Here is a 20,841-nt window from a genome sequence, read left to right on the forward strand (position 1 = left end):
GTTTCCGTTCTAATCTCCGGAAATGCAATAAGATTTTTACCGGAATGAAATAGTCTCGTTCACAGATGGCGGAAGTACGTAAAAAATCAAGGCGACTTCGTAGAAAAATAAACGTATGTTTATGAAAGATAGAAAAATACTACACTTAAGTGATATAAGAGTAGGAATTAAATTTTCTGAGAAAATAAATCATCATCATCATCCTTGCATGTATTGGGCCTAGTGACCCGTTACGGTCTCTTGCCAACGCTTGAACGGTCTGCCCAAGGATCTCTTGCCCACAGGATGGCAATTTAAAATTTGGCGTGGAATTCTAGAACGAGGCATTCTGATGACATGTGATCTCCAGTTTTGTCTGTATTTCTGCAGGTATTCCGTAATCGGTTCAATCTGCAGTTCTTTCATAATGTCAAAATTTCTAATGTGATCCATTCTCGTGTATCCCGCTGTATCTCATTTCTGCCGCCGTTAATCTTTGTGAATCAATATTACGAATCGTCCAAGCTTCACTACCAAAACAGAGTATCGGTCTGGCCAATGTTTTATTAATTCTGGTGCGCGTGTGTTTTTGTACTAAGGTTGGTTTGAATATCTGATTAATTATCCTCATTGCTCTGTTGAATTTCATAATTTTCTCATTCAAATCCTTTTCTTCTTCATATGAAATTTGGTAACCGAGATAACTAAAATTAGGAAGTAAAACTTTCGTACCAATGAAATTATGCTTTGTATTATAGTCTGAAGTGAAAACTATATACAGGGTGTTAATTATGAAGTGCGTCAGTCCTTCAATGACGCTTTTACGTGGAACACACTGTATATTGGCCACTGTTAACACACACGTAAAATTCAAAATCTACTGAAATTTGGTGGTATTTGCGTGTCTCGAAAAATATCGAGTCGGATTTGAAAGTTATACCAGTCTAATGTCTTTCGCTTCAGTCTCGAATGGCGTGTGGATTATGCATCTGAAAGGTTTAAGTGGACGGCCAACCACTCCTTTGAAGAGAAACAAACCACCTGAGTTGTAATGTCCATGTATACTTGTGTCTTGTCACAATGACCATATCTCCTCTTAGCTTACGTATATCTCGTAAAGGGATTCTGGAAAAGGACACAATGGCAATCGGATTGAAGATAAATGGCCAAGGATAGAAAGAAAATTAAAAAAAGTAAATCACAACAGATATAACAATTATGATTTTTTCTTGACAACAGCACAACCTTTTTTGAAATATTTTTGCAGCACAACAGTACTTTTTTTTCGTTTTATTAAAATGGCGGAAAGGTGAGGTAGGATAGAATTGTAAAGGGTTGGGATTGAGGGAAGGTGGCACAAAGAGCTCGGGGTGAGGGTCGAGGGGAAATGGCACAGGAACTACTCTTATTGGTAATTTTAACACTGGTTACTATACTCTAGGACGATGAGGGAAGCACACTGCATTCCACGCAGTTCATATCGTATACTAAACTCTTCCAACGATCTCGGTTTATTGCTAGTAACTTTCAGAAGCATAAGTTTCTTATTATGTTCGTCTTGTTTAAAAGGTATTATAAATTAAATTCAGACGTCAGAGGTATGTAGCAAGAAAACTTACACAATTGAAGAACTAATTATGTTTTCTTATTATTTGTTTCGTTTTTATTTACCGATAAAATTGTTTATTACTTTTCAGTAACCTCTGGGCATATTTATGTATGCGCAAGAATGTTTTTGATTTTTTCAAACATTAAATAATGAAATATGAAATGCAGGAATTTGCTTTCTAACGAAATGTTTTGTAGAAAAAAAAAAGACATCGCTAAGGATGCAGTGTACTTCCTTCACCGTGGACGGTATCAATTGGCATTAACATGTTCCTTCTAGAAGAAATGTCCAAATAGGGGCGTACCCAATCCTATACAATAATTCTTGTAGTAAATATTTTCTTTACCAGCTCAACTCTTACCACGTGACTGTTTATCTCACATTTTTATCGCGTTTACGGAAATAATTTTATTGTAATAAGACGTTCCCTGGAATAACAACTTAACGTAGGTCTACTTTACGACGTTTTTTTTCGTTTAAAGCATATATTAAATCCTTAATGACACATCTCCCTCCTGACAACATATTATTTCCCTCCAACAAACACAGCGCCTTCTAGAAATGCAGGTGAGTCAAGAGGAAAGGTACATTAAAAACATAAAATTACTTAGTCACACGATAAAAAGTGTTAAAATTTTAAATAAAGGTACGAGTATATACCTTCGACGGACGGCCCGTTTCGACGTGATGTTACGTCTTCATCAGTGTCTCCTGAACTACTGGTGATCTTGAATTCTGCGATGTGCATTTGTCGATTGTAAAGGTGGAGGTATGTTGCTCTTATGGTGGGGGCTGGTTGTTTGTCTGTTATGACGTATCATGACGTCGAATAATGTATGGGTATTGAACTGTAATTGTGTATTAAGTATATGTTGTAGGTATGTTATTGTATGTTTATATATTTCGTATTGTTCTAAGATGTTTAACTGTGAACGTTTTGGTGTGATGTGTAAAATTTCCGTATCTGTTTCTATATTATTGCAGTCATGATTATTGTTGAGAATGTGGTCTGCATAATTTGATGGTGACTAAGTAATTTTCTGTTTTTAACAAACAAAGTGTTAACGTGAACTTTAATCAATGAAAGGTACATGATTTGAGGGGTGATAATATTGGTGATTCCGAACAAAAAAGTTTATATGAACATATGTCCTTTTCTTAACGGTTTCGGAGAAAACTAATAGAAACAATGAGGAACGGGAAAAGTACATATGATAGTAAATTAAAGCATTGTTACCTTATGCTCTGTTTAATTGTGTAAGTTACTTTTCTTTACAGAACATTTTCAAAAAGTCCACCGTCAACTTCAGTGCGCTTTGCAGCTCTTGTAGACAGCTGCAGTGTTGCTGATCTGAGCTGATTCGGACATTCCTTTACTTGAGCAAGAGCACGTAAAATGCGAGCGAAAAGTTACTCCCTTGTTTTCCCTTGCAGACTTCGCTCTTAAGCCAACCCCACACACATTAATCTAATGGAGTAAGGTCGGGTGACCTCGCTGGCCAAGAAATGAATCCACCGCGACCGAACCAACGCCCAGGATAAGTTTCATTGATCCTACTGCAACCCACTGTCGTTTTGATTGCGTTCGCATGTGAGTGCTGTTGAAAGACATAAGAAAGATGCCCGTGATTTTCAAACAGCTGTAAGTGAGATACTGTTATGAACAGGGCATATGTCCATATAAACTTTTATGTACAGAATCACCAATATTATCACTCGTCACACCATGTACCTTTCCTCTTGACTCATTCTATATTTGAATGTCGTTCTGCTCAATGCTGTTATACCAGATGTCAAATTTTTGATACGAAGTATCTCAAACTCAAGATTTTGTAGTTAAGTTCTTGTTCTAAAGAACGCCTCAAATGACGTAATTTGCAAACAAACTTCATTGTCAAAGCAATATGCTACATTTTTTTTCAAATATAATAAAATCGAAATCATCAACAAACTTCCAAATATGTAAAACACAAATAATTTAAGCGCATTTCTGAACCAACCCACGGTGTGTAGTAGCGAAGCCAAGTTCTTGTTCTAGAGAACGCCTCAAATTACGTAATTTGCAAACAAACTTCATTGTCAAAGCAATATGCTACATTTTTTTTTCAAATATAATAAAATCGAAATCATCAACAAACTTCCAAATATGTAAAACACAAATAATTTAAACGCATTTTTGAACCAACCCACGGTGTGTAGTAACGAAGCGAAGTTCTTGTTCTAGAGAACGCCTCAAATTACGTAATTTGCAAACAAACTTCATTGTCAAAGCAATATGCTACATTTTTTTCAAATATAATAAAATCGAAATCATCAACAAACTTCCAAATATGTAAAACACAAATAATTTAAACGCATTTCTGAACCAACCCACGGTGTGTAGTAACGAAGCCAATCTTCTAGGAGGAACGGGAAATGTCTCAAGCATACCGTTCATATTACTAACGAGAATAGGTCAAAAGAAAGGACTTGGGGGGGGCGCGGGACTTCTAAACTCTACGTGTGGACTCTCTTACATCACTTTTTTTTATAATACATTTTCCCAGTTCCTGTGCAAAGAGTTGAACAGAAGAATCGTGTTGCATTTTCTCGGGGAGAGAATGTTTCATTTACACAAAGAAAACGATGCCGCCATTGCTGTTCGTCCCCTCTCGTAAAGTTTTTTTTTTCCGCAGTGAGGGTTGTGTAGGGGGGGGACATTCATTTTAGTCTATCCATGATTAATATGATACATTATATATAATAATAATATAATAATAATTACTATAATATCTCTCTCTACACTGTCCTGTGTTTCTGTGAACGGCGGAGATCTTGCGAAGTTTCACAGGTGGGTCACATTGCTCCTCATCTGGTAGTACCACAAATCGCTTGGGACGACGATCGTTTAAACGGAAACTGTCTCTTTCTTCGGCACACAACATAAAACATGCACTACCCTGACGCCTCCGCACAACAGCATTTTAAATTAAAAAACACTAGTTATGTTTGAAAGTTTTACTCGCAATTTTCTCTAATATTTACTCCTTCAGTCAAGAAAAAACACGCAATCGCTTCTCTTTCTAACAACGAATTTAATGTTACGGATATTTTTTGTACAAATTTCCCCCGGGTGACTGTCTCTGCCGAGGGAACTACAATTACAATTTTTGTACAAAGAATCATCACATTCAATTGAATAACTCCACCGTTCTGGTTTCTTCTGACAGCCCTTTTCTTCCGTGCTTCCGGGCGGGCTCCGGGTTGCGTTTCCGTTCACGTGGTTCGCAGCAACTGCGGTCAGTGCTTCGAATACAACTTCAGGCCTACTGGAGACTTGCTGGTAACGAGGACAACTCTTGGGATAAGCTGGAAATCACGTGGGCTGGTGACGTCACTAGAAGTGTGCAGACGAACGACACTGACGCCAACTAGACGTCTTCTCGAAGAAACTCGTGTGGGTCAGCTGAAAGTTGAAGAAAAACACTAAATAAGTTACACACGCAATAACAGTAAGGTATCGAAATATGGGTTGGCTGTGTCTCCATTATAGTGAAGCATGAATATACAAAATGTCGTCGAAGAACAGCGCTACAGGAGAAAGCACACAATACTGATTAATTTAAGTAAAAGAATCAACACACTATGTCAGAGTGCCGCATTGGAGTTAAATCGCTCGCTTGAACTCGGTCGAATGTCGCACGCTCGAGTGAGATAAGATCGGTCGTGATACGCTCGTAATAAATAGAAGCACAGTACAAGGTCATCTCACCGACATGTCTTATCTTGTATGGAAGGCGACAGATAAGATACACATATGTTTTGCTCTCACGGTAAAAATAAGGCTTTATTTTCTGCGTTTATGACAAACGTTTAATGGAACAGTCAATGGAACGTACCAAAACAGGAACACGAAGTTATAAATACAATAGTATGAAAAACTTCGATATACAGTTATTATTCCTAATTAATAATTATTCAATATTTGATTTACCACATATATAATATGATAGGTCCATTCATAGTGTTCCGCCTATATACTGCGACAATGTAGAAACGTTTTACAAAATATTATACTACTAGGTTCAAAAAGTTCCCGGAATTTTACTACCATTTTTCGTATTAATATATAACAAGGGATATTATACATTTGTTTTGTTGGTAACATTCATGATGTCATTTCCTTAAAGTTTGTTGATAATGGCAACTATTGGTTTTGAGTTGTAGGCATTTGTTTATCATAGTGTTTTGTTTGTTCGTCGCATTTTGTAATTATGTCCACAGAGCGAAGTACAAACATCAAGTTCTGTGTTTTGCTGGGGACATGATCAGTATGGCTGATGAAGATGGTGATTTCTTAAACAAAATGAAACTGGTGCTACTTGTACGACCCAGTCCCTAAACGACAGTCATCTGAGTGGAAATCGAAAACATCTCCTCGGAAGCAAAAATTTCCTAGGGACACTTCCAAAGGCAAAGTTATTTTAAATGTTATGTTTTATTTAACGACGCTCGCAACTGCAGAGGTTATATCAGCATCGCCGGATGTGCCGGAATTTTGTCACGCAGGAGTTCTTTCACATGCCAGTAAATCTACTGACATGAGCCTGTCGCATTTAAGCACACTTAAAGCAAAGTTATTTTGGAAGTTTTCTTCGACTCTCAGGGTCTCATGCACCATGAGTTCATTCCAGAAGGTCGTACTGTAACGAAAGAATTGTACGTAGAAACCCTCCGTCGCCTCTGGGACGCAGTGAGAAGGAAACGTCCAGAAAAGTGGGTAGAAAACAACTGGTTCCTTATGCATGACAATGCACCTGCTCATCGCGCAATTATTGTAAAGAATTTTCTTGCCAGGCACAACATAACTGCTTTGGATCACCCACCATACTCTCCTGATCTCTCACCACCTGATTACTTTCTGTTTCCCCGTCTGAAAAGTCATCTGAAAGGACGGAGATTCAATGCTGAAGAGGTTATCGCAAACGCGACGAGAGCACTAAGACGGGTTTCACAAAATGGCTTCCAGGCCTGCTTCCAGGAACTCTACACGCGTTGGCAAAAGTGTGTTGTTGCGGAAGGCAACTATTTTGAAGGGAATGCTGTAGAATAGTGTTTAAGGTACGTTGTTTCTATGATGCTAGCAAATTCCGGGAACTTTTTGAACCTAGTATGTATAGCAGTAAATTAATAACAATATTAGTACAGAGAAAACGTCACAGAAAATGTAATAAAACGAATAATTATGCTGCACAACTGTTACAGAACGAAGATTGATACACTAATTATTAGAGATTATTATTATTATTATTATTATTATTATTATTATTATTATTATTATTACTAGAAAACTTGATACAGTTCTTGCATTATCGTGATTGTGTTCTCCGTTTATAATAATTACATTCACATCCAGTAACATCTATCAGATATGGCAAAAATAAAATCACTCCTGTGTGTGTGTGGGGGGGGGGGATTTACCTACAACATTTATATTACATTTTAAAGCAAGTTTTGTAGTTGTACTATGGAGAGGTTAGTTAAACACTGGAAAGTTTTGAAATGATAAACATCTATGATGTTACTACACAGTTCATCACTGTAACAAGAACGAATGTCTAACGCTCGGCTTATACCGTTAGAGGATTTATCGCTCGTGATAATTTTACCCAACATGCATGTGCGCTATCTATCGGATTATGCTACTTGGGGCTCGAGCGAAAACGTCCGATGCAGACCTCTGCTCTACGTTCATTCGTTGTGTAGATATCGTAGTTCGAATATGTCAGCCAAATGGCGTAAATAATCTAAAAACGTGAATTATAGCGGTGACTCTAGGATGGCAACTCTCATTAGGGACTAGATTCATCACAAAAGTCTTTCAATGATCTAGCATAAATTGGCTTTCCGAGGGACGAACCCGGGACCAGTTATAGCAACTAGGTTTGCTTTGGCCCATTCTACGCCTTATATATTGATTCCGCTCGGAAACTACAGCGAGTTCATAACGCGTGCGTCCGCTTCATTTGTAATGTTCGATACTATGATCATATCTCGCCTTCTTTCGAGAAGTTATGGCTTAGGTTACATGAGAGGAGAAATCTGCACTCATTTTCTCTCTTATATCGAATTATGCACACTTCATCCCCCTATTATTTATTTGCTCGTTTTCATACTCTCTCTCGCTATCACAATATTAATATTCGATCACAACGTGATAACACGCTAGAAATTCCACTTCACACATCGTCTCTGTATTCCTCATCTTTCATTGTTGCTACCTCTCGTCACTGGAACTCTCTGCCGCCTGAAGTCAAGGGCTGCCGAACATTGAAATCTTTCAAATCCAAGTTAGAAAATTATCTTATGTCGAGTTGCCAAACTAACTTACTATTATGACAAGTGTTGTATTGCATGTTTCCACGTAATCACATTTTTTTTATGTTCTAGTGATATTTAACTTATTTTATATTTTTGTTTTCATATTCTCCGATAATGGTATATCTCTAATGTGATAAGTTGAGCTATACTATAATCATAATTTTCCTTACTGTGTGTGTACTTAAAAATATTGTATTCATTGTATGCTTTGTACTGCACTATTTTATTACTACTATTAGTGTTATTATTACTATTAGGCCTATTATTATTATTCATATTTATTATTATTATTATTATTATTATTATTATTATTATTATTATTATTATCAATAATTGTCTAATTTTTTATATTTTGTATGTCTCATTTATTTTGACCTGCTGTTCACATATTATTATGCTTTTTTCTTTCTTTCTGTATGTTATATATTATGTCTGATTTCTTCTTACTTGTTGTTTATATTTTATTATTATTATTATTATTATTATTATTATTATCTTATTCAGTTTTGTGTGTAAAATTGTAGTGTACTTTTTAAATTTGTAGTGTTTTTGTAACGCAGTTTTTACTCCTGGTTGAGTGTTAGAGAAGGCCGTATGGCCTTAACTCTGCCAGGCTAAATAAATCTTTGTTATTTTTATTATTATTATTATTATTATTATTATTATTATTATTATTATTATCTTATTCAGTTTTGTGTGTAAAATTGTAGTGTACTTTGTAAATTTATAGTGTTTTTGTAACGCAGTTTTTACTCCTGGTTGAATGTTAGAGAAGGCCGTATGGCTTTAACTTTGCCAGGTTAAATAAATTGTTGTTGTTATTATTATTATTATTATTATTATTATTATTATTATTATTATCTTATTCAGTTTTGTGTGTAAAATTGTAGTGTACTTTGTAAATTTGTAGTGTTTTTGTAACGCAGTTTTTACTCCTGGTTGAGTGTTAGAGAAGGCCGTATGGCCTTAACTCTGCCAGGTTAAATAAATATTTGTTATTATTATTATTATTATTATTATTATTATTATCTTATTCAGTTTTGTGTGTAAAATTGTAGTGTACTTTGTAAATTTGTAGTGTTTTTGTAACGCAGTTTTTACTCCTGGTTGAGTGTTAGAGAAGGCCGTATGGCCTTAACTCTGCCAGGCTAAATAAATCTTTGTTAGTATTATATTTATTTTTATTATTATTATTATTATTATTATTATCTTATTCAGTTTTGTGTGTAAAATTGTAGTGTACTTTGTAAATTTATAGTGTTTTTGTAACGCAGTTTTTACTCCTGGTTGAGTGTTAGAGAAGGCCGTATGGCCTTAACTCTGCCAGGTTAAATAAATCTTTGTTGTTATTATTATTATTATTATTATTATTATTATTATTATTATTATTATTATTATTATCTTATTCAGTTTTGTGTGTAAAATTGTAGTGTACTTTGTAAATTTATAGTGTTTTTGTAACGCAGTTTTTACTCCTGGTTGAGTGTTAGAGAAGGCCGTATGGCCTTAACTCTGCCAGGTTAAATAAATCTTTGTTGTTATTATTATTATTATTATTATTATTATTATTATTATTATTATTATTATTATTTTATTCAGTTTTGTGTGTAAAATTGTAGTGTACTTTGTAAATTTGTAGTGTTTTTGTAAAGCAGTTTTTACTCCTGGTTGAGTGTTAGAGAAGGCCGTAAGGCCTTAACTCTGCCAGGTAAAATAAATCTTTGTTGGGCCTATTATTATTATTATTATTATTATTATTATTAGTATTATTATTATTATTATTTTTATTATTATTATTATTATTATTATTATTATTATTATTATTATTATTATTATTATTATTATTATATCTCATGCTGATTGATTTTACGAGGGCTGGATCTGCAATAAGGTCGTCTAAGCGACACTACATTTTATGAAATAAATTATTAACAAATTTACACAGAGAATTCAAAACATTGCGCCCTATATGCGATGATTGTGCCCCACAACTTAAAGGCATTGCAAAGTACTAATTCAGTGACAGCAGGAAGAAAGTGAAATTATTAAGAAGCAAGTTCTGTCATTTTTCAAGAGCTCTCCTTTGTCGTCAAAGAAGTACTGTGCATGCTTCGATTTTTTTTTTGTACTTTCTCTGTGTGGGAAGAAATTTTCTCATTAAATTTCGGCCAGTGTGTGGGACCGGTGCCCACCCAGCATCGTGATGCACTTGGGGAGCTACGATAGGTAGCGAAATTCGGTTGCGAATACCAGCTATAACGGCTGGGGGGATCATCGTGCTAACCACACGATACCTCCATTCTGGTTGGATGATCGTCCACCTCTGCTTCGGCATGTGGGCGTGAGGCCAGCATCCGGCTGGTCGGTCTAGGCCCTTCACGGGCTGTAGAGCCACGGATTATTATTATTATTATTATTATTATTATTATTATTATTATTATTATTATTATTATTATCATTATTATTATTATTATTATTATTATTATTATTATTATTATTATTATTATTATTATTACTTTCTCTGTGTACAGAAGAATATGAGACTGTTTTATAGTAACGTGAAACTTAGGTTCGGAATTTTCTCTGAAATACAACTTTTCAACTTTGATAGTACTCAGTCGACTGTCTTCCTGTTCTTGTGATTCCCTTGTTCTCCTTGTCTTTCACTTATTTTGCCTATATTCCCCTTGTTATTCTTATGTTTCCCTTGTTCTTCTTGTTGCCCCTTGTTCTCCTTGTCTTTCACTTATTTTGCCTATATTCCTCTTGTTATTCTTATGTTTCCATTGTTCTTCTTGTTGCCCCTTGTTCTCCTTGTCTTTCACTTATTTTGCCTATATTCCTCTTCTTATTCTTATGTTTCCCTTGTTGTCCTTGTGTTCCCTTGTTCTCCTTGTCTTTCACTTATTTTGCCTATATTCCTCTTGTTATTCTTATGTTTCCCTTGTTGTCCTTGTGTTCCCTTGTTCTCCTTGTATTTCACTTATTTTGCCTATATTCCTCTTGTTATTCTTATGTTTCCCTTGTTGTCCTTGTGTTTCCCTTGTTCTCCTTGTCTTTCACTTATTTTGCCTATATTCCTCTTGTTATTCTTATGTTTCCCTTGTTGTCCTTGTGTTTCCCTTGTTCTCCTTGTCTTTCACTTATTTTGCCTATATTCCTCTTGTTATTCTTATGTTTCCCTTGTTCTCCTTGTGTTTCCCTTGTTCTTCTTGTGTGCCCCTTATTCTCCTTGTCTTCCGCTTCTTTTCCTTGTATTCCTCTTGTTTTCCTTCTATTTAACTTGCTCTCCTTATGCTCCCCCTAGCCACTGTGTTCCCATTGTTTTCCTTGTGTTTCTCTTTTCTCCTTATATTCCCCTTGTTGCCCTCGTCATCCCATTGTTCCTTATTCTCCTTGATCTCCCTGTATTTCCCTCTTTCCTTCTATTCCCTTGTTCTTCTTGTTCTCCTGTTACCCTTGTCGTACCTTTGTTCTCCCAGTTTTTTCGTACATTTTTCTTGTCCTCCTCTTATTCTGATGTATTCGCTTCGTTCTCCTTCTATATCCCTTGTTCTCCTTTATTCCCAGTCTTCTCATTATATTCCGATTTTGTCATATTCCCCTTGTTCTCCTTGTCTTCCTCTCGTTCTTACAGTTCCCTTGTTTTAATTGTGTTCCCCTTGCTCTCTTATATTCCCCTTGTTTGCCCTTTGTTCCCTATTCTACTTGTCTTCCACTTCTTCTCCTTGTGTTTTCTCTTTTCTTTTATTCCCCCTGTTGTCGTCATCCTGTTTTTCTCTATATCCTTATTCCCCTTGTGTTTCCCTTTTTCCTTCTATACCCTTGTTCTCCTTATATTCTCCCTGTTCTCCTTGCCTTCCTTTTGTTCTACTTGTATTACCTTTTTTTCCTGTGTTTTCTTTTTCTCCTATTCCCTTGTTCTCCTTATATTCCCCTGTTCTCCTTGCCTTCCTTTTGTTCTACTTGTATTACCTTTTTTCCTGTGCTTTCTTTTTCTCCTACTTCCTTGTTCTCCTTATTTTCCTCTTGTTCTCCTTGTATTACCTTTTTTCCTGTGCTTTCTTTTTCTCCTATTCCCTTGTTCTCCTTATATTCCCCCTGTTCTCCTTGCCTTCCTTTTGTTCTACTTGTATTACCTTTTTTCCTGTGCTTTCTTTTTCTCCTACTCCCTTGTTCTCCTTATTTTCCTCTTGTTCTCCTAGCCTTCCTCTTGTTCTCCTTGTATTACCTTTTTTCCTGTGCTTTCTTTTTCTCCTATTCCCTTGTTATCCTTATATTCCCCCTGTTCTCCTTGCCTTGCCTTTGTTCTACTTGTATTACCTTTTTTCCTGTAAAACAACCTAAAATAAAAAAAAAAACATATATTCTCCTTATCGTCTCCTTGTACTTGTCTTCCCCTTGTTCCTATGTATTCTTCTTCTTCTCCTTGTATTCCCCTACTTCTCCCTATCTTCTCTTTGTGCTCTTGTATTTCCTCGTTCTCCTACGTAAAGGTATGCATAGGTAATCTATGCATCAATTGATTCTTTATACTAAATAAAGTCCTCCACCACACCTTTAAAAAGGAACTTAATACATGTGTATTTCTTCCACACATTCAAATTACAACGATGTGTGCATAAACAGGTATAGCAGAATATTACAAGGATGCAAACAAATGTAAAAACCGTAGCCTACATCAGACTATCTACGTGGCTGTGTAAGAACTATCAATACAAGCTCCGCCTGTGCTGAAGATTGCAGCGCATTGGAAAGGAATTCGAAATAGGGAGAAAAAATATTCTGTGAGAGACCCGGACGCTTTTTATGACGTAAAAAATAAAACTATTAGCGAGTTTTACCAAGAAACGATAAGGTGTGAGCGGGTATTCAGACTTTTATGATAAGACTTACCTTAGAAATTACAAACAAATAATCAATCGCATTTTAACATACCATAAATAGAATAAGCAAAGCTGAGCTTGAAAGACGGGCTACATCATGCGGAAAAGGAACTGGATCACGAACAAAAGTAAACATGTTTAGCAACGGATACGTCGTAGATAGCCAGTCAAGCTCGACTAGATAAGGAAGAACACCGGCAATAAATTGCAGTGAACATAACTGACAAAAGGTATAAAGCAGAGCGCTACAAGAAAATAAGAATAGCTGATTGATAACTTGTAATATGCAAATAACAGCCGTAGCGATAGTGTGTGCTGTGTCAGCCCTTTAGTGTCCGCTGGGTTTACGAGCCTTCAAAATCGAAACGGACATTTGCAATCCGTTTTTATTTTAGCTCCAAATAAAATTTCAATCACAATTTATTGTAAGGAGATGCCATAAATAGTAAAGACACGAAAAAGAAACATCTTACTACACATGAACGGGGCTTTCTTACACAAAATGAGCCACTTCATAGGGGACCAACAATCTGTCCATCCAGTGTCACGCCGAAATATTACTCAATGAGTAAAGGCTGGTTCACAATAAACCGGGAACGAGAACCAGAATGAAAACGAGAAGCAGAGGACGTGAATATGAAAATTTTTGATTCACAATAAATCGAGAACGTAGACGACTATGCATATCGATATGCATGTCAATGACGATATGTAAAGTCGATATTACGCATTCTGATGTTATTTGTGTATAATTGACCAATGGCGTTCTCTCATGAGTACAAGGCAGCCAACATAAACACAGGTTAACCTTCTTCTTCTTCTACATCACGGTTTAGGCCTTCCGTTAGCCTGTTCCGGCTCCAAATTGTTGCTGCCTCCATCTTTTCTTAGGTCTTCCTAAGTTTCTTTTTCCTCGTGGTGAGTAATTATATGCTGCTCTTGGTATTCTATTGTCCGTCATCCTTGTTAGGTGGTTTTCCCAACTTGTTCTGTATTTTACTATTGTTGTATTTAGTTCCTCTACGTTTAGTTGTCTTATTTCTGTATTGTGTTTTTTGTCTGTTCTTTGGTATCCTGCTATTGGCCTGGGGAATTTCATTTCAGCAGCTTGTATTCTAGCTATATGTTGTGCCGTCATTGTCCATGTTTCTTATCCATAAGTAATTGTAGGAACTGCCATCGTCTTATATAATTTTATTAAGGAGTCTTTTTCTGGCTTTATTTTTCAAGATTCTTTGTAGTGTTCCTATTACATAATTAAACTTGTTTAACTTGTTATTTATATCTGTTTCTGTTGTGTATGTTATTTCGCAACCTAGGAAATTGAATTTTGAAACTTGTTCTATTGCTTTATTTTCTAAAATTATCTTTGTCCGAACTGGATAAGAGCCCTTGAAAGCCATTGCCTTTGTTTTTCCTGGTGATATTTCCATGTTGTATTTTTTTGATATTTCGTTTAATTTATATACCATTGTCTGCATTTCGTCCTCTGTTTTTGCAATTAAAATCTGATCATCTGCGAAGGCTAACGTTTTTATTATCATATTTCCTAAATTAATTCCTCCTGTTGTTATTTGTTTCCATGATCTTATCATGTCGTCTAGATATATATTAAAAAGAGTGGTTGATAATGGACAACCTTGTCTAACTCCTCCTGTTATTCTTATGGGTTCTCTTTGATTTATTTTTATTTTTGTTTTTCCATACATATCTTTAATTACTTCTATCAAATGTAGTAGGATTCCCTTTTCATTTAGTATATTCCACAATTGTGGTCTAGACACTTTGTCAAAAGCCTTCTTACAATCTATGAAAAGGATATGAGTTCTAAGTTGAATTCCCTTCTTTTCTCAATTATTTGCTTTAAAGTAAAAAACGTTATCTGTGCAGCTTCTCCCTTTCCTAAAACCTGTCTGCTCTTCTGATATTATTATGTCGACTATATTTGATAGTCTTTGGCTTATCATTTTTGCATATACTTTATATGTTGTACATAGCAAGCTTATTCCCCTATAATTTTCTAGGTTTGTTTCATCTCCTTTTTTAAATATCGATATTATCTTCCCTATTTTCCATTCTTCTGGCGTAGTCTTTTGTTTCCAACATTTGTTATAAAAAATTTAATAGCCTTTCTTGAAAATTTCTCGGGGCATTTTTTAATAATTCTATATTTATGTTTTCTATTCCACATGCTTTATTATTCCTACTTTTCTTTATCGTTTCTAACATTTCTTGCATTTCTAGTTCATCTACTTCTGTTAATTGTTTATTTGTTTCTATAGTTTCTTCTTCATTTTCTTTATCAGTCCACAATTTCTTATAATAATTTTCTAATTCTATGTCTTGTATAATTGTCAGATTTGCTTTATCTTTTTCTTGGGAATTAAGGTTTCTTATAAATTTATATACTTTGTCCTGTTGAGGTTAACCAACTTCGAAATTTCAACTGAAACATTTTATTAAGTACGGTACTACAAATATGCCCATGCATCTTTATTATCACAACCTATTTTAAATCTACCATAACGTAAAATAATTAGAGAAGAAACATTTGTAATAGAACAGAAATGAACACAACAGTAGTTATTGAATTTAAGCATGAATATGTAGTGTTTAATACAACCAATACTGTAATAAAATCTAATTCACTTAGGATCGGTGTTCAAAGATGCAGCTATGGAAAGCCACGTATTCTCATTCATTTTCTCATCTTTATACGAGGCGCGCCGCCTATCGTAAACGTGAGGATTTTCCTCAACATTCAATATTAGAATTTCATCAAATAAAACTTGCTCCATGATGCACAGCACTGAACAAAATAATGCATAGGTTATGTCACGGTCTTCTTGCTACAAAATATACGACGACAAAATAGCTTTTAGATGGCAATAGAATGAATCTAGTGGGCTGTGATCGGAAACGTGAACGCCAAAGTTGAAACTTGGCCAACTCTCCGTTCCCGATCCCGGGCTCCGGCAAACTTGTCGTTAATTGTGAATGCTCACGTTTAAATGTACACATTTTAACAATTTTACCGTTTTCGTTTTCGTTCCGATTCTCGTTTCCGGTTTATTGTGAACCAGCCTTAACAGGTATCAAATAATAGACAGTCATACATACATACATACATACAACATTAAACAATCAACCACTGTGGAGTAACGGTTAGCACGTGTGACTGTGAAACTAGCGGGACCGGATTCAAATCTTGTTTGGGATAAGATACGTGGTTGAGTTTTTTCGGGGTTTTCCCTCAACCCATTAAGAGCAAATGCTGGGTAACTTTCGGCGTTGAACTCTGGACTCATCTCGCTGGCATTATCACTTTCATCTCACTCAGACGCTAGATAACCATAGCAGTTGAAACAGGATCGTAAAATAACCAAATAAGAAAACATTAAACAGACTCAAATTTTAGACTCTTTGTCATGTAGTAAGCGCAAGGCCGTAACTGAATACAACATGGAAGAAATACAGGGTCCGTCAGAAAGAACGGATGGATTTCACATGGCAAGAAAATTGTAAAGATTCATCAAATCAAAAATTTATTGTTATCAACATATTCACCAATACATGCAGTTTATTTATGTAAAACAACATTATCCATATGATGTCCTTGGCTTTCAATACAGGCATCGAGGCGTTTTCTGATGTTCGCCATCACTTTCACAGTCATAGCTGGTGCAATTGCCACGATTTCTTCACGAATCGCTGTCTTCAGTTCGTCCAGTGTATGTGATCGATGTTTACAAACTTACGCCTTCAAATGGTCCCAAAGAAAGAAGTCGCAGGGCGCGAGATCTTACCGTAGCCTCGGACAATCTCAGTGCAATAGAATTTAGTCCAGGTGATTTCTTCTTTAATGTTGAACCTGTGATACGAAATGAAGCCTCCCACCGCAAAATTGTATTCCGAGTTGGAATCCTAGCGTGACATCCGATGTCGAAATGAGTCCTGAGTGGCGATCACAGACTCTTTATTTTTCAAAAATGTCTCTACGATGAAAGCACGTTGTACACCAGACCAACACCATGTTCTCAACTGAAACTGCATTCTATGGCTGACCCAACAGTCGTGGTCCCCCTCACTATATCTCTCTCCTCGTTGCGTATCGATAGTTTGAAATCCATCCGTTTTTTCTGACGCACCCTTTACAAGTGACATAGACTAAGACAAAGTGAAAAAATAATAATTCTCGTTTTCTTTCCGAGAATCGAACTGATATCTGTTGGATTTATAGTTCAATATACTGCGAAAGTCTACTTTAATTTGTATTTAATTTTAAAGTCTAATTTTCATCTAATTGTCTATTTCAATATTGAAGATATTCGTGTTTTAGTAACTACCAGTTAATGAACTCGCGTACTCCCATTAACTTCGATCTTATATTATCGGTCGCATAACCACTACAATAAATCTTTTACCGATAACAGTCCTTTAATGACTACTTAACTAGGCCCATGTAGGCTAAATGCTCAAACACAGATGGAATGGGGAATGATACCGAAGAGAAACAACTCAAAGGTTTAAGTTTTGTTAAGCAGATTAATTATATTACAGAACTACATCCAATATATCAATATAACTGGAATTAAAATGTTCAGTACATCTTATTTTATAGAATTCTCTTACAAAAAATTTCTGTAACTTGCCAATGTCTTATTTCCATTAAAAAATAACAATATCATTTTAGTAAGTATCAGACACAATAATAATAATAATAATAATAATAATAATAATAATAATAATAATAATAATAATAATAATAATAAATAATAATAATAATTAATAATAAACATTCCAGCTACAAATTTATGTCGAAAACAAAAATTTGAAGAATTAAAAATTATCGCATAATTTACACTACAAAATCCATACATTAATGACAATCATTACATACAGTGCAATCTTTTAAAATATAGGAAACTACATTTAAATGAAGGAACACTAAATTTCCGACACTAAAACCTGAAATGATTCTTTCCCTGTATCATAATATTCACCTAACATGTACAGAGTTTGTTAATGACGGAGATCGCCGGAGATAGAACCCAGGACCCTCGCTTCTACGCACTGAGTGCTCTACCACTGAGCTATGCCGAGGCTCAATCCACAGCACCGGATCGAATCCTATGATGACATAATTTGTATTACAAAATCATAAATCCATAAGCTCACATTCTGTCTATCACGAAATATTAGGAATAAAATTCTAGTTCACCAATATAGATATAGAAAAATCTGATAAATTAAATTTAGTCCGTTGATTCAAAATATGGGACATTACTATTGTCATCAGCTGGCTACGGACTGGAAGGTCCGGGGTTCGATCCCAGGTGGTGACAGGATTTTTTCTCGTTGCCAAACTTTCAGAACGGCCCCGAGGTTCACTCAGCCTCCTATAAAATTGAGTACCGGGTCTTTCCCGGGGGTAAAAAGGCGGTCGGAGCGTGGTGCCGACCACACCACCTCATTCTAGTGCCGAGGTCATGGAAAGCATGGGGCTCTACCTCCATGCCCCCCAAGTGCCTTCATGGCATATTACGGGGATACCTTTACCTTTTTTTACTACTGTCATAGTCAAAACTCGTAAGTTATGAATGATAAGATATTACTAGGGGTGCAAATTTTTCGTATTAAGCCTAACGAAATACCCGAATTTTTTTAAAACTTAATTATATTCGCAAAAAAAACACACACACACACACACACACACACACACACATGCAAAACCTCACAAAAGTAGTCTAGATAATGAATGACAAATAACCGTGAAATGTAGCGAAATGTAATAATTTCAATGGAATAGCTTCATAGTCATGAAATTATTACTTCAAAACTTGTTTTCTTCACGAAATACTCACTAAAACAAACAGATAAAATCCTTCCACATTAAAATCAAGAACTGAATTTGGCTCTCTTCTGAAGTTTTGTGTCAGTTGTAAACAACAGACCTGAAAAGTCTTTGCAGAGACCAAAGAGTTTGCATACAAGTTACAATTCACAATCTCCTTGAATCAGAGGAGGATCACAACAATTTTGCTTCAACATATCTTCGACTGCTGTGATTTTCTATCTGAAAAATTGATAGTGAGAGAAGATTTTCGATATATTATAAATGCATTTTATCTAATCGACATGTTCAAATGCTGAAATTATTCTCTGCCTTTAATATTCAAGAGCAGAACAGATAAATGCTGTAAACCGGTACAAGATTTGCTGCTTAGGATCAGATGAAACTCGTCCCGGTTTGTGGATTGGTCAGAGTACTTTTTAACATCTTTTCTAAATGTTTTGTGTAAACTGTGATTGGAAGTAGACTTATTAGTAAAGAAAAAAATCGTTATGCATCTTAATGTAATCATGATAAAATAATCACCAGAAAATCACATGCCTAGATTTGAGGCGCTCAACATACAAATGGCCCAACACTCAAACTTTGCATATTGATTTTAATATTTTAAAGGGTTCCTCATATTATTCTCTTCAAAGTGTAAATCGGCCTAAATATCATTCCCAGTTTTTCCATGAGATTTCAGAGTAATTTTCGTTTGTGTACCGCATTTCGCGCCTGTTACAAAGAGGTAAAGAGGAATAGTATAATACCACAGTCTAGTATATACAGTTACGAAGCTTGAGTTGTGAGGATGCTAGGAACAATAGACTGTGCCGGTACTATTTCGCATTGTCTGTAATGAGGCGATATTAGCGATCCTAGTGGTTAGCAACTATCTATAGATGCATATTTGCTACGTATTGAGCTTCGTGACTGTATATACTAGACTGTGATATTACGATAGAAGATTGGAAAGTGCTTTTGCAAAATTGAGGAAAAGTTTCAAAAACGGGTAGACCGAGTTTTTTAATTTCCGAGATTTTGTAATGCACTTTACAAACGTAAATTGTAAAGTATTTTTTGCACGATAGTATATTTTGAAAATAATAATATATATATATATATATATACATATATATTTTAAATCTGAATATACAGTACCTACGTTACACTATGAGCAGCTGGCTGATGTTAGCAGTCTGGCCAATGTATATACTTCATCATCAACTTCAATTTCAATGAGTAAAAATGATTCAGGTTCTTGTGATATTTCGCGTTCAATTGGAATAATTATTTCTGTTTGTTAAGTGAAGATAGAATTGTTTAACATAGAGTACGTACGTTACACTAGGAACAGCTGACTGATGTTAGCAGTCTGGCCAACGTACAAACTTTACCATCAACTTCAATATGAATGAGTAAAAATGATTCAAGTACTTATAATATTTCGTGTTCAATTGGAATAATTGTTTCTGTTTGTTAAGTGAAGATGGAATTGTTTAATATAGAGTACGTACGTTACACTAGGAACAGCTGACTGATGTTAGCAGTCTGGCCAACGTACAAACTTTACCATCAACTTCAATATGAATGAGTAAAAATGATTCAGGTACTTGTAATATTTCGTGTTCAATTGTTTAATATACAGTACGTACGTTACACTAGGAACAGCTGACTGATGTTAGCAGTCTGGCCAACGTACAAACTTCACCATCAACTTCAATGTGAATGAGTAAAAATGATTCAGGAACTTGTAATATTTTGTGTTCAAATGGAATAATTTTGTATTTATTTTTGTTAAGTGAAGTTTGAATTGTTTAATACACAGTACGTACGTTACACTATGAACACTTGACTGATATCCGCAGTCTGGCCAACGTACAAACTTCACCATCAACTTCAATGTGAATGAGTAAACATGATTCAGATACATGTAATATTTCGTGTTCAATTGGAATAATTTTTATTTCTTTTGTTAAGTGAAGTTTGAATTGTTTAATATAGAGTACGTACATTACACTATGAACAGTTGACTGATGTTAGCAGTCTGGCCAACGTACAAACTTCACCATCAACTTCAATGTGAATGAGTAAAAATGAATCAAGTACTTATAATATTTCGCGTTCAATTGGAATAATTATTATTTCTCTTTGTTAAGTGAAGTTTGAAT

The 20,841-nt window shown here is 35.2% G+C and overlaps 1 protein-coding gene across 9 annotated transcripts in view; it reads right to left on the minus strand.

Moving 5' to 3' along the window:
• Window positions 1–1,180: 1,180 nt before the first annotated feature.
• The window catches only part of hth (Meis homeobox homothorax), a 1,486,930-nt gene continuing 1,467,269 nt past the window's right edge, over window positions 1,181–20,841 (minus strand). For all 9 annotated transcript variants that reach the window (XM_069816539.1, XM_069816535.1, XM_069816533.1 and 6 more), the window contains exon 14: window positions 1,181–5,033. The gene's annotated coding sequence lies outside the window, so the exon portion shown is untranslated. The remainder of the gene's footprint in view (window positions 5,034–20,841) is intronic.

The sequence above is a fragment of the Periplaneta americana genome, chromosome 17 (assembly GCF_040183065.1).
Source record: "Periplaneta americana isolate PAMFEO1 chromosome 17, P.americana_PAMFEO1_priV1, whole genome shotgun sequence".
NCBI lineage: Eukaryota > Metazoa > Arthropoda > Insecta > Blattodea > Blattidae > Periplaneta > Periplaneta americana.